Raw genomic sequence first — 13607 nt, forward strand, 5'->3', positions numbered from 1 at the left:
CAAAAAGGGGCCAATAGTAACATTTGATTTTTACAATAATCACAATTGCAGCTATTTCCAATGGTAACCTGGGGGGGGGGGGCAAAAAACAAAAACAAAAAACAAAAACACCCCACAGCTGTAACCCACAGCCTCCTACAAAAGTAAGCAAAGAATTTTACAGTAGCATAATTGGTGCTTTTTATTGGCACTTTTTTAAAAAAGTGTAGCTTCTGGGTCCCTAAGGGATTATGACGTATCCAATATACATGCAAAGAGCAAGCAGGAGACCAACTCTGAGAAAGGATTACAGTTTGCCAGACACACTGATCCCAGAGCATCCTGAATGAGCAAGCCCCTTCATTTCCATCGCTAACTCCAAACTGTGGGTGAACAACAAGAGCAACAACATCTTATTTACAAGAGAGGCAGAACGTAATATGCTTTTGGAAGCAACACTGTTGGCTTTGGCAAGTATTGCCAGAACTTATTCTTGGCTCTGAGCAGCTTCTCTGTTATGAAGCGCTATAGAAAAGAGTTTACAGAAAGTAGATACATAAAATATGCCAGATATTGAACCAGGAAGAAGTCAGCACCTTCATTTTTCATTCAAACTCCTTCTAATAGAGGGAGATCACTTTGCAAGACAAAAGCATGCAGACATTACTCAGACTGCAGCTGTAATTATCCTGTTGGAAACCATGCCAGTAATCTGTTAGTGCAACTTTAACAGAGTATCAAAGGTGATGCTGGATTTTATAAAATCAATATCCTGGCTTTTATTCCGAGTCCTCTAATTCCCTGCACACAGCCCCCACCATCTCTCTTGTAAACTTACTTTTGCAAGAGATGAACCTCTTCAACAATAGCGTTATGACCTCAAGTGTGATCTATGTGTTTCGAAGGAGCGCAGAGCCGTGCAAAGTCAGTAATGCTTAGCATTTGTCCTCATGCTAAATCAGAATTTGTGGCCTATTTAAATAACGACAGGACTGTATACCTATTTTTTTCTTTTTAAAAGTCAGTTAAACTTTTGCTGCAACCTCCTTAAAGGGCACAGCTGCCGTACAGACCAGACACAGATCTAGCACTAGGTAGGTGTTTAAGACTATTAGCAGGACTTACACTTCCATTTAAAGGTAGAAAGCGTTAATAAAGCCTGCAGTCACACTGAAGAATTCATTTAAGGAATTTTTGTGCTTTAAAGGGCACTGGGACAGTGGATACATTAGTATTTCTTTCTACGGGATCTCTCTTTGGAGACAGTGGTACCGCGCAATTTCAGGAGAGGCTTGGCCACGTGTCCTACAGGTAGGTCTTCTGCAGCAGTGCGTTTGCCAGGCACGGTGCCACAAGACACTGGCACGATACTGGTGAAAATGAGGCTCTTACCCCAGTGCTGAACAAAGCATAAGATGCTTTGAGTGGTCTCCTATGTTACTCGAGCCTCTTTTGACACTTCCACAACCCCATAGCTCCTGCTCCTTAGTAGACTGCCATATCTGAGGGACCCGACACATGAACGAGGGCCACTGGACAGCAATATCATGTACACTGCATAGGTACTAATGGACAAGTCACCTCCAGCAGCTCCGCTGGCAGTGAATTTTCATTACAGCAGTCCCCAGCTCCATTTTTGCTCGTGCACTTCTATTCTACCTTGACTGTTTTAGCTTTATTTGGTAAAACGCTTCCTGGAAACAGATGTTGTACAAAAAGTGGGATGGGACCACAAATACCCATTAAAGAAAGGAATCCAAGAACTACTTGCCTTCTTTTTTTTTTTTTTTTTTTAAATCACTTCCTTATTCACACATGAGATGACTTGCTACAGGACTACGTTTTAAGATTACAAGGATGAATTAACTTTGTGCTATTTCCATGTTCAATATTTCTACCACTGCCAAAAGAACAGAGTGTGAAAGCGGTTTTAGTCCTATTAAAACAGATAATATAAACTGTGTCATCTCCTCAGTGCCTAATTTTTAGGGCAGCTACGAGGCTTTCTCACCACACTAACTCCCCAAGTGGATGCTTTCTACCTACCAAACAAAGTTTTCATTGCATGGGGAAATACAAAGACATCTACATTAAAAATTTGCATTCTTCAAAACCCATAGTAACTAACACTGCGGAGCAGCCTGGCTGGCAAGGTCCTCACAGATCTTCCCAAAACCTTACTGGTTGCCCGACACCATTAAGAAGGGTCCTTGAGTTTGCTTTGGACATAAAGCAGCGTCTGAGTATATAGGTACTGCATGTCTTAGAGCACTAAGTCATGAAGTTACTAACTTCTGCAAAAAATACCTCATTCCTTTGGATCGTGTAAAGCATCTGGTGATGCTGCTCAAACATTTCCATAGAGCTAGATTGATTTTTTTCTGTCCGTTAAGGACAGCCAATCACAACTTCCAGCAGAATGATGTTATAGGCACTGATGCAATTACAAGTTGAGAAAACTGTTCTGATCGTGATACCAAGAATTTTGGCTTATAAAATTTCATTAGCTCGCAGCAACACAGCAATCGCCTCACGTACGGTCCCATAATTTTAATTTCTTCTTGTATTAACATGAATTAAAATGCCTCTACCACCACCAGTGTCACAAGCATAATTCAATATGCTAGCTTAAGGAAAAGCAGGAAGCCAGAATAATTATTTTGACAAATCAATATGATCATACTGGCTGTGTGCTCTTATTGCCGAGTTCTCACTGCGAGCAGTCGATAGCATCCCAAGGATTAGTGGGGAAAAAAATCCAGCAACTTCAAGGACAGTCAGGATTTCATTCTAGTTTTATCCCTTCAAATGCCCCAGGCCCGAATGGATAAAACTGTTTTGGCATGTTATTATAGAAATAATAACTATCTTCTTTGTACATGTACACGCAACTGCGTGTGCTCTCTCCCACGATCCCTTTCATTTTGCAGAAATCTGTGATGCCCAGCTACCTCGTTTTCCTCCATGTTCACTATTCCTATGCACCTGAATACTTTTTAGCCAGTATATAGACTTCTAGGAATGCTTTTCCTTCTAACATTGGGGGTGTTAAAAAATTAAACCACACAAGTGAGACCTATTGTGGCTACATGAATCCAGCACCCAAAGAACATGCAGAAAATTTGAGAGCTTTCAGTCATAACTGAATCAAAAAAATCAGTTTCTGACAGAAAGGGTTTTTCCATCTCCTAAATAGACGATTGCCAAATAAAAGGTTCCCTTTTTAATTAATGAGACAATGGAAGATTATGAAAACTTAGGCTCTGCTGTACTTCAAGTGCCTTTATTATAAAGGTGCTTTGCCACTGAATAAAACTTGTCCTCCAAAGTATTTCAGCGCTTTTGCAACCTTCACCTGGACTGGTGGTAGATGCCTCTGAAATGTCCAACTTCCTCAGGATCTGAAGGAAGGAACTGGATCAGCCTGTGTCAGAAAAACACTGATAGACCATTTACAGAAGGAAGAACAAAGCCTGTTGGGGAATGTTTTTGGAAACATGTGCAAAACAGCATGTTTATAACACTGCTTGCTGACAAACCTTGGCAAAGCCCAAGTTGTTGAACACGTGGGGAGTTACCACATCAGGAACGAATGAGAATGACTTCAGGATCTCTAGGAATTTCAGACTGAGAATATACGTTTATATACCATGAGACCTATCAGTGCACTTTCAAGTTCTCAGAAAACCACAGGAATGAAAGCAGCTTCATGATTATTATTGGGGGGGGGGGGAGGGAGGGGTTGCTGAGGAGCACGTGATCCTCTCCAAAAAAAGAGATGCCATGTTTGACGGTAACATTTCTGCAGCGTGAGCAATATCGGCCGCTAATGGCATTATTACTGTGAAACGGTGTTCTGACACATGGAAAATATTTAATTCAGGCTGCTATCCGTTATGGATGTCAGGCATTCAAATCCCAATACCTCATTCTTCAGAGACAGGGAGAAACACGTTAAGAATTGAGTTCTTAATAAAAATGACTGTTCCAATCACCTAATGCAAAATGACACAACTGACCCAATTCTTTCCACTTCCTGTAATACATTACCGTGTCTAGCAATTAGGATGTCCTTCACGTCTCCTGAACTAACCAGGAGGTTCCCAGATGAGCTCTTTGAACCATTTGCCATACATTAATGTTTTATGGAAAGGGCCGTTTGGTCCTAAGCTCCTGCTTCCCTGTCAAAGCACTTCCATTAGGGAGGTTCTTGGACACAAGTACCTCCCTACACTGTACAACAGTGTACAACACTGTACTCCTGAAAGGACCTGGGACATCCTTCTCTACAAAAGGGACACAAAAGCAGCTACGGAGAAAACACACTGCTTTTGCTGAAAGATGCAGCTCAAGATCTTACACATTTCCATTTCCTTCTGTTGGAAGGTGGTAGTCACAAGACCAACAGACAGCCCTCTGATTTGCATCTAGAGAACAGCTCTTCGTTTCCCAATCGTCACCACGGGAAGACTTAGGCTAAGTTTTATTTTGTCTCCTTTCTGAAATACTGTTGATGCAGACTAAAAAACATACTCAAGTTAAATATATCTGGGACTCTTCAAAGCAAAACCTCTGAAGTCAAAGAAATAACAGGTCATAAATGACATCAGTTAGAGAAACTCATTTATCTCTTTGCTTACCAGCAGGTGGATGACCAAAGATTGCTTAGGAGCCCAACTATCATGCCTAAACTATTTCATTGACTTCCATTAGTATGTCATCCAAGAGTGACAGGTTCCCTGAAGGTCTAGGGGGTAAGTTGGTACGGGCAACTAATCTCACAATCATAGCCAGGCTATGAGGCTGGAGGCCTCATATTAATAGCTACAAAAGGAGAAATGGGACTGATCATTTTTGTACATCAAAAAGGAGATGCCTCCGTACTTCCTTTTCAAGATAGCAAACGAGAATTAATACAGTAACTTTAAATGCTGGCTGCAGAAGGTAACACGAGAGAAGCAGAGCGCTTTTAGAACGCGATCTCTTTATAACATGGACTTAACTGTATCACGCAGCTCAAAAAAGCCCATTCTGTTTGTTAAAAGGAAAGATAATAACAAATCTAGCTTAAATACAAATGGCTGGAGGCACCTCACAGCTACAGCAGGTTGCTCAGGGCCATGTTCAGGCGAGTCTGGGCAATCTCCGAGGACAGAGATGCACCAGCACTTGGGGTCCCATCCCACATCACTTCTATTAGGATCACTTCTATTGTGGAAAAAACCTTCAAACCCAACAAACACATAAACACACGCTTACTTACTCTCACATGAAATAGGTCTTGACTTCCACGATTCCCCCCAGAGAACAGCTCCTTCAGGAAGGGAGAAGTGACATAGATCTGGGAAAGGAAATCTCCTTACACAGCCAGATCTGTCACCACCTAATGCAGGGCAGATAGTGCTTATATTGGGGTCCAGGCAACCACCAGGGATTTCTCTGACCATAAAATGAACCTAGCGAGGGGAGGGCGTGAAACTCCTTCAAAAATTCCTGAAGAGAAGAATGGAAAAATCCTTATTTTGCCTATATTTGATGAACAGTAAAACCAGCAGCTGGCCAGAGGAACCCAGGATTTCCAGTACAGTTGTGTAACGGTAGACAGCCATGCCATAGGTTGCAGCAAAAAAAAAAAAAAAAAAAAAAAAAAAAAGACTTCCAAACCTAAGTCACTGTAACATGGAGCAGAGCTGTGTTCCAAAGTCACCTATGCTCTCGTGGAAACCTCATACCGCAACACTTGAACAGCTTCATTTTCCAAAGCACTAAGCCCAAATTTTAGTATTTCCCAGTATGCTGCAGTTCACCAGCAATTACAGAATAAAGCCTCTTCCTCCTTTCTGCTTTTTGAATCATATTGTGCCTCCTAGCATCCAAGCCAGACTGCAGCTTGCAGCAGCACAACACAGCTGCTAACAACCACCTGGCCAACCACAAATACATTAAGCCCCTGAAGGTCTATTTGGAGAACGAAGCGTTTCTGTAAAATGCTCAGCATCTCATCTGTGACAAATCTAAAAAGCCTTCTACTCCTCAGAATTATGTTCAAGCGCCAAAATAAAACCGGGGTGCTTAGTGTGACAACTGACGGTTATCTTAGGAACATGACACCAGGCTTGACTGCAAAAGCAGCTCTTCCTGAACACCACTCAAAGTTTATATTTGATCAGCTCTCAAAACAGGCTGAATTATTGCTTAGAGTATTTGTGGAAATCTACTTTGAGGTATAATCCATCTTTTCCTTTCTGAGGTCTGCTAATCCATTGCATTTGAACATAGCACTAGAGATGACTCAAACCTAAACAGGAATAAGAAACTCACTTTAGATGTCAAAAGCCACTCTTTAAAATTAGGAAGGTGACAAAGTTGTTGGAAAATAACCATTGTCTGTTTTGCTAAAAAGGGAATGTTCAGCAGTGGCAAGACCAACTGTGAGCTGGTCCTATGCCAAAAATGAGTCTATAGAGTTTGCATGTACACTTTAACCAGTGACTGTAGGGGAAGCAATGACCTCCATACGCAACCTTGAAATCCATGTTTATTTTCCCACAAACGACTCTTGTATTGAACTATTCTGACCTTGCAAACAAGACAAGAGTTTTTCTCAAGTGGTAACATGTACAGTCGACTCTGTTTTGGCATCACCCACACACACCATGAATATACCAAGGAATTGCAGCCAGGTTCAGGTTGGAAGGATCCTGGGAGTCTCTGGTCTGCCCCAGCTCATAGCAGGACCAACACCACAGCTGCAGTAGATTGTTCAGAGCCATGTCCAGGTGAACCTGGAGATGTCCAGCCACCTGGGGACCCACCATGAGCACATGGGAGAGGATTGTTTCCCTAGTGCCAGCCAGGGTTTCCCATGTTGCACCCCATGCCACAGGTTCTGGTGCTTTTGCTGTGCCCCTCTGCAAATCCATCCCCATTATCTCTGTAACCCCTCTGGGCAGCAGCTGATGCAGTTGGATCCCCCTTTGCCTTCTCATCCCCCAGCTGAACCAGCCCAGCTTCCACAGCCCCTCCTCCTACACCTAGGCCTCCAGCCCCACCATCAAGGGGGCCTCCAGTGGCCTCACCCACAACTCCATCTGAGTTTAATTGGCAAGTCTGGGGATTTTAATACATAAGAGTCAAAACAGAAAAGTGAAAAGACAGATCTGCCTCTATATTTACCAGATCATTCTTCTATATTAACACGCAACCATAATAATGACTGACAGTTAGTTGTCTGAAGCATACTGGAAGGGGAAAAAATACAACTGAGAATAATTGTTAGTTTTAAGAGGAAGCCTACTGAGCATTAGCTGAAAGGAGCTAGCTGCAAGCTGTTGCGTTCTCTGTTCTCTGCTGCAACGCTTCTTAGCGGGCACCTCCTCTCATGGAGACAGTCTGAACCAGGCTGTGCTTTTTGCTAGGGTTAGAGTGGAGGAGATGTAGCCATTGCAGGGACTTGCACTCTTCAGGAGAAAAAGAATAGTTTGAGTGATTAATAGAGTGACAAATCCTGCTGAATAATGACATGTGTGGCAATTCTAGGAAACATGCAGATAGCCATTTAATTTAGAAGAGGAAAACTAGTATGACCAGAAGAGGACAGCTGCTGTTGGATAAAGGCTTTTTGACTTTTCAGTCACTCATTGTTGCTGGTGAAGTAAAGCCCATTTACTCCATTGAAATGAATGAATTGCTGCCTTCCATTAATATTCATTTCCAACTAATTCATTCATTAATACCACAACACTCAACGCCCTTAAACCAAATGTATTTTCCTGTTGCAAAGTGTTTCTCAAGAGAAGAAACCTGGCAAGGATTTAAAGTAAAATGTCAGAATATTTATTAGAAGAATAGAGCTTCCCGAATGAATCGCAGCCAGGCTAAGGTTGGAGGCACCCCTGGCTGGGGGTCTCCAGTCCAGCCCCAGCTCACAGAAGGACCAATGTCACAGCTACAGTAGTTGCTCAGAGCTGTGTTCAGGTGAACCTGGACAATCCTAGAGGATAGAGATCCACCTCCACTCAGGGCCCTATCCTAAGGATGCTCTTCCAGCGGACTTTTAATTAGCGAATGATTTCTAGGCTCCAAAAAAATACCATTCCTTCCTTTGGTACTACAGCCTGACTCTTGGATGACGCAGCTAACTCTTATTACTTGGGTCTCAACCTGGAGACCCAAGGTTCTCCAGGAACCAAGAAACACCGGTTTCCACTGCTTTACAAAGATACTGAGACTATTTCATGCCATGAGAGGGACTACTGCCTTGTGACACTTGCTGTCACCTTTTGTTTTATGAAGTAGAAAGCCTTTTTAACTTTTGCATCTTTGTATCAATATTTAGATGTTTGAGACCAATTGTTTATTTTACTTTCTTTTAGCAAAGTAACATTCTCAGAGAACATCCTGTAGCTGGCTAGTCCCTGTTTGCATTTCAACATCGTTTTAAACAAGATAAATGTCACTTTCTAGTGTAGTTGTGAATGAGAATCTCAATAACTGAGAAATTAATACATTGAATATCAAGTTCCCTTTTCAGTTCAGCTTTGCCTTATTTCCCTTCAGGGCTCCGTGCTAACTACATTTTCATTTTTAAAATCCCAAGCAACTGCACCCCCAGCTTCTACCCACTTTGCTTTTAGAGACTACTGACCAGACAACTGTTTGAAGAACAAAGATGCTTAGCTGCCTATAAACTCCTTCAACACAAATTTTCATCAAATCTTGCTGAGAAACAGGCTCTTTTATGATTAAAGGGTTTGACTGAGGAATAACACTAAGCACAGCACAAATATTCCTACTGACTGTGGGCAAGAGGGGGAAATCTGAAAAATACTGACTGCAGAGGCACTATAACACATAGAAGTCATACTCCCACTAAACTCAGAAAAAATTGAAAATATTTCAGCCAGAACAGGTCAAAAATTCATGGAGGTTAATCTCATTAAGTACAAATGGATCAGAAATACATTATAGTTTGAGGAACTGATTTTTTTTAATCTAGTGAGTATACTTGCAACTAAAAAAATATCAGTGCTACAGACTGCTACTGAAATCTCTTACATTTAGCAGGCATATACTTTTGGCAGAAACTTTCAGTAGAGGTATTGTTGTCTGTTTTATAACCTCCTTTTTACGCTTGTTGTTAATTTAGCGAGTCATACCTAACACTAAGAAAACATCTGCTCTACTCCTGCTGTACTACAGACCAGCTCAGTGCAGTGAGTAAAACCAACCAAACCAGATGCTTTTTAATTAATTAATATTTTTCCTCCGGTGAATTTGATTTTCATTCATGCATTTTATGAATCAGTTACTCTGTATAGCAGAGCCTGACAATAGCTAGATAAGCATGCTTTGCTCCTGTGAACCACCTTATTCAACAGCCAAGAGACGGTTTTGTCCACTTTTCAAAGCAAAAAGACAGCAAAGGATTGCTAACCGGAGTCACTGTTTACTATCTAGGTAAACTTGTGTTTCTGCATATGTTAAAGGAGGGAAAAAAAACAAGATGATAGAACCAGCTGTATTATTTTTAGAAATTGTATTTTCACCTTACTACATGTGTTTGCCTGCAAGGGTCGTCCTCAGATAACCTGCACCCTTACTTCTTCCCTCTGAGGGTCTGAGGGAGAGGCTCTGGCCGTTCAGCCACCCTGGTCCTCCAGGGCTGGGAAAAGCAAGGTGGAGGACCACCTCCACTCCACCAATGCGATGAAGCAGCCTAACAACCTATCTTGAATATATTTGGCTAGTCAGGTCTTCAAGTGTTTTCTTACCAAAAAACGACAGCAGGAACCGATCCCATGAGATGCCCTGTGTTACTTCTCCACAGCCTCAGTCAAGAATGCTGGACTGCAAAATGGCTTAGTCCCACAAGCCAAATAGCCTCTTGCTGGTACTGAAGTCTGGTGCATCCTGCCAAACCTGGTCCCACAGGTACCAGGAGAAGTTTGTGGTGACCACCTAGAGTACAGTTTTACAGCCAGGCTTGAATGACTGTTCAAGGTTGGTTGTGAAAATTGTTTGCCCCCCTCTCCAAAGAGCTTAGGGGCCATTAGATACAGTGGCCAGGATTAATTTCTCTCAGATCCAGAGTGCTGGCCCAAAATAGACTTCAGCTCCTTGACAGTCATTTTTACATATTTTTAACTGTGAGAGAAATTGCAACTGCTCTAGGCTTTCATTCAGGGCTCCTGTCACTGCTTTTTTACCTTTGGTGCCGTGTGGTGTTCAGCAACCACATGCCGCTTATGGGACATGTGGCAATTGTCACATGGCATCCACAAAGCTCTTCTGCACCAAGTGTTACAAAATTTGCTTTGCTAAATTTGTTCTGCATGTTGAAACAGGGAATACTGTGGCATATTATATGAGGCACCCGAGTCTTGAAACAGCTGCATTATAATAAATTCTATCCCATATCTGTTTGAAACTTAAGAAACAATAATATGGATGTACCTGCACTTGAAGATTCCTGTGCCCTGAACAGCAGCTATGTTTTATGTCAACCTTAGATTTTCATAGGTGTCTTTTTTCCCTTCTCCCACTATGCAATTTCCTGGTAGCCATAAATGTGGGTGTGGGGTAGAAAGCACATGTCACCCTCTTGTGAAATTCCCATTAAACCTTGTCTGACCATGACACTAAGATTTGTTACTAAGTGGCACTTGTACTAAAGAAATCTGAAAAATCCTCAGCCTAGTCAGGATTTTTGAACTGATGCCTGGAACTCTTTTTCCTATAAGAATTTACAGCTCTAAATCACCTGAAGATTACTGCATGCTAAATGTCTAATAAGGCCTACTATTTGCCAAAGTATTTCACATCCAGCTGAGATTCCTTTAAAAGTCTAAAAGCCTCTCATTTTAGTTCCAATCCCAATGCTTTTCTGTAGTCCCAAACACTTAAGGCAATCACTCTTGCAGTCATCCATTAGAATGCTTTAATTGGCCATAATCCTCAATTCCCATTACTGCAGGCTGACAGCTTTGCATGGTCAGTCCTTCCTGCATGCGAGGAAGACCCTGTTGCCACCAGCTCCACCAGCTTCAGTGCCCAGCAGAGCTCCATGTTGCTGGAAACCTAGACCAAATCCTAGGGAAGATGGTGAGTAAACGCAAGCATTCATGCCAGCCAAAAAGCAAGCAAATTAATTGAGAGAAGATAGGGTGAAGAGCAAACAAAGTTGAAGGCCAGGACACAAGGTAGGACGCTGCAGACAGAGCTACCAAGTTGATCCAGTCAAGAGCATGGCCCCAGAGACAACTGGGCTGGCACGGCCACACCTCTTCCTGGCAATGCCTTCATTTCAGATCGCTACTGTACCACTTATGAGAGTCTCCAGGCATTAAGATCAACTCAAAGCACAACCTGTCAAGACAGTGCTTTCCCAATGATACGTTGCAAGTACACGTGGGAGAACCTAATGTCATGATTTCTGCTTGTGCACAGAACATACAAACGCAGCAGGGATTGTTTCTTCAGTATTTTATAATCTTGCTCTAACGCTGCTAACTTCTTCACACCCCAAAAGCTATAAACTACTTCCATCTCTCTCCCCCTTGGAGGACTGTCACTTTAGCACTCCTTTCTTTCTCTCTAGCCCCCCTTCCCCTTACCCACACTTAATCAGCACTAGCCCTTCAGTTTCCAAGGGACAAAAGCCTTTCCTTTCAGAGATGGCCCGAAAGCACCAAGCAATTGTTTTCAGCTTGTATTTAGCTTTGAAGTCTGCCATTTCTGCTTCAGATTGAAGGTTTCAGCTGGCCTTGGGCCAGCTGTATCCTTGGGCCACCACAAGTAGAGTCAACACCAGCATCTCAGAAGTTGCATTATAATGAGTTTTAGCATCCAACAGGCTCTCATCAATACTCCCTTTCAGAAAGCAAGATATGGGCTTTCCAGGACTTCATATTACAGCTGGTTTACATACATCCACAGGAGAAGTGATAACCCACCGTATAATTTAAGCCTTAGTTGACTGTGTTCAGCTGATACACTTTCACTCTAAACTCCTCACCATAACTTCTGATTTGAGATTGCTGTGCCCATCAGTATCGCACATCTGAACAGCAAACATCATTCATCTTCAAGGTATGCACTATCCTGCAAGGCAGCTGCCCTGGAGCAAATTATTGCTAAATATTATCTCCATAACAGACTGCTCAGTTTTGGCAAAATGACTTAACATCTTGCAAACACAGCAACTCTGCCTAAAGCCAGGTAGTGCTTGGGCCTGGGTTTGCTCCCACTTGATGGCCTGTCTGTGCTGCCTCCTGCAAACACATCTCTGCATCTTGTAGCCGGTTCCTTGCACTTTTTGCTTTTGCTCTGCCCCTGCAAGTTACTGGCGGTCTGTTTTTCCTAGGTCCATTCTGGAAATGGCATCACAAGTTTGGGTAGGGAAAGAGTCTAAACTATTCTCACTGCGTTCCTCAGTTTGCCAAGTTTTACAGCTTCTTCTACACTTTAACCTTCTGTCCCTTCTCAACTTTAATCTGAAGCCCTTAAACAGAGAAGCCCCCCAAAATAAATCTCTAGCTCCAAAAAAAAAAAGCTTCAAAGCCATAAGTGTACTATTCAAGAATTTTCCTCTTTTTTGTTTCCCTGCCAGAGAGAGATATCTCAAAGCTTCATTCTTTAGCAACATCTGAAAAGCAGCTTGTTCTTCCCCATCTAGCTGTTGAGCACATCTTGCACATCTGCCCTAGTGATACTTAGGGAGCTTAAGTGGACAAGGGAGCACGAGGCACAAATCTCAGTAGGTTCCTTCACACTGACATATGCCAGACAACAAGCAGTTGGTCAGACCAGTGGTCCAGGATATTTTGTGGTCCTGCCTTTAAGGTTAAGGGTCAACTACCCCCTCTACACCCAACTCTTTCCAGAGCAGAGAGCTACTATGCAGCCCCTAAGTGAAAGGGCAATAAGCACAGTTGACAGCGGACAAAGCTTCTCCTCTCGAGCTTTTTCCCCTTCAAGTCAAATCCTTCCAGAGAAAGGAAGAGAGAAAGAAGAGGAAAAAAAAATCAGCCTAAGGCTAAGTGGAAAGCATCCAGCCTGTCTGGCAAACTTATAAGCAGCTAGAAGTGGGTCATTTTAAAAGAAAGTGAGAAGTCGCCTTACTTGGCACAATCCATTATACCCCAGTTACTGGTGATGCTTTGCTGTCTGTTCTTAGCATTTCCTACTTGTATAATTAATAATATGACTTTCTGGATTTAAAGGTTAGTTGCATCTCCATAGGACCAGAGAGGAGGCAACCTTGTGTTAAATACAGCATGGTAGACCTCTTAAGCCAGGGTTCAGAACTGAAACAGTTTCAGTACTGGTAAATAATAGGTAGAATTACTGAATATTTTTCCCTGTTTTATGATCCAGAACACTCCTGCAGGACCACTTTTGTAAACCCTGGGGATCTCCTGCAATTTCAAGACAAACATTTATTTTTTGTGCTCTTATATACTTCGTATTCAATAACTTAGAAGTTTTATCTGATATTAACTGAATTAGGCTGCTTCCAGAAATAGCACAGATTGTTTAAGTAATAGAACTAGCTGCAGATTCCAGAAAAGGTAATAAAAAAAGGAAAAGGCTTGTTGAGCAAGAAGAATGGAGAGTCAAACCCGATG

Source organism: Struthio camelus, chromosome 7, assembly GCF_040807025.1.
Source record: "Struthio camelus isolate bStrCam1 chromosome 7, bStrCam1.hap1, whole genome shotgun sequence".
Taxonomy (NCBI): Eukaryota; Metazoa; Chordata; class Aves; order Struthioniformes; family Struthionidae; genus Struthio; species Struthio camelus.